The following is a 2107-nucleotide window of genomic DNA, read 5'->3' as shown; positions in this document are numbered from 1 at the left end:
TGTGGACACAGAACCCTCCTGCTATGTGGGCACAGAACCCTCCTGCTATGTGGACACAGAACCCTCCTGCTGTGTGGGCACAGAACCCTCCTGCTATGTTGACATAAGAAGAATTGATGGGAGTGGGAAGACCCAGCCTTTCCACATTCAAAGTCAAGAAAACATTAAAGTCCCTGTCTTCTTTAGACTCACAACCAGGACTGAAATGCACATGGCCACCCATCTAGTTTTGCAAGCTAAGAAGCCTACGCACATCAACACAGTTATTAACACAGTTAATAACACCGCCAGCCTGGGAGCCCTCAGGATCTACTCTTCCGTTCGCAGCATGGACCTGGGCAGCTCATCTCTGCACAGTCAGGAAAAATATGTACATGAAGCTTGAAGGCCAGCTGGGTCTACTCAGACTGAAGGGGGGCGAGGCTTTGTAAGATGCTCCCCACATGGCCTGCATCTGTTCCTTTGACCTGTAAGCAAACGTTAAGTTTTGCATGAAGAAAATGATCCAGTTTCTTCATTTCATTTTCCTGCTCAGAACATGCTAGCCTAAGACTCGGTTTCCAACTGATTCTGGCAAATAGGGAGTAGGTCCAGCATGTCCTCCCTTATGAAAACCCTGCCATTGGGCCGAATCTCTGATGAGCCAGAAGGCCAGAGACTTTGCTTTTTCGGCAGATCAAATCAAAAACAGATGGGGAGAGAAGGTTCAGGATGAAGGGGCCTGATAATTCCCTACGACATGTTTTCTTCCGAGAGGCTGGAGTTCATCCTTAACTGTACATCTCCCTAGAGCTATGGCATGCTTCCTGACTTTATGCCTCTGTGATTGTCTCCTTCTAGGTTGAGCTGATAAAGACTAATAAGTCTAAAGCATAGAACCCACATGCAATTTAATTCAGTAAGTGTTTGGGTATCTTTTTATTTCAGGCATTGTATTAAAACCTGGGGTATAAAGATGAATAAAATAAAACTCAGGAATAAAAGGAGCTCATCCTTGCAGAAGAGGAAATATTTACATAGCAATTACTGGGAGAGAAGACTGACCAGATTTTAGATTGAAAAGGGGGTCAGACAAGGCTTTAGGTTCTTTTCACAAGATGAGCCAGGGTGAGCCCTCTCTGCAGGATAATCAGGACCTTTCAGATATGAACTGGGAAAAGTCAATTAGACAGAAGAACTAACAGGGAGAAAGGTTCGAGGCAAAGAAAACCCTGTTTTTAGAAAATAATGGGTAGCAACAAGGGTTCCCATGTAATTTGAGCAGATAATGAATGAGCAAGTGTCTTAGTCAGGGTTTATATTGAGAGGAGACATTATAACCATGGCAACTCTTATAAAGGAAAAACGTTTAATTGGGGTGTTTCACATTTTCAGAGTGTAGTCCATTATCATTATGGTTCAACATGGCTGTATGCAGGCAGACATAGTGCTGGAGAAGAATTGAGAGTCCTACATCTTGACCCACAGACAGCAGGAAGTGGTCTGAGTGTTACACTAAAGCTTGAACAAAGGAAACCTCAAAGTCCACTTGCAGAATGACGCACTTCCTCCAACAAGGCCACACCTACTTCAGCAAAGCCACACCTTCTAAGAGTGTCACTCCCTATAGGCAAATGGACGCCAGTTACGTTCAAACTTCTACACCTTAGATAAGGTTTGCAAGTGGAGAGGAACTCAGCTGCCAAATGCAATGTCTGCCTGGCTAAGGGAAGAAGACCAGCATGAGATGCCAAGCAAAGGAGTGAAGTAATCGCTCATTCTAGAAAGTTCACTTAGGTGGATGTACAAAAACAGATGTGGTCAGAGGGAAGTGTTAAGGACACAGGGAGGAAGGAAGAGATGACATCTTCAGGATGCTTAAGGAGGTACTGTGTGACAGAGGAGATCTGAGTCTGTGGATAACTGAAGGTCAGTGGCTGTGATGGCCAGTCTTGATTGTCTGCTTGACTGGAATGAGCAACACCTAGAAGATGAGTAAAGCCCTTTTATGGGTGTGCCTGGAAGGGTATTCCCAGAGGCAATTAACTGAGAAGAAATGCTCTCCCTGAATGTGTGGCACCACGCCATAGGCTGGGGACTCAGATGAAAAATAAATAAATGAGCGAAA

The sequence above is a fragment of the Microtus ochrogaster genome, chromosome 8, assembly GCF_000317375.1.
Source record: "Microtus ochrogaster isolate Prairie Vole_2 chromosome 8, MicOch1.0, whole genome shotgun sequence".
NCBI classification, from domain to species: domain Eukaryota; kingdom Metazoa; phylum Chordata; class Mammalia; order Rodentia; family Cricetidae; genus Microtus; species Microtus ochrogaster.
Note: the sequence above shows the minus strand (reverse complement) of the source record.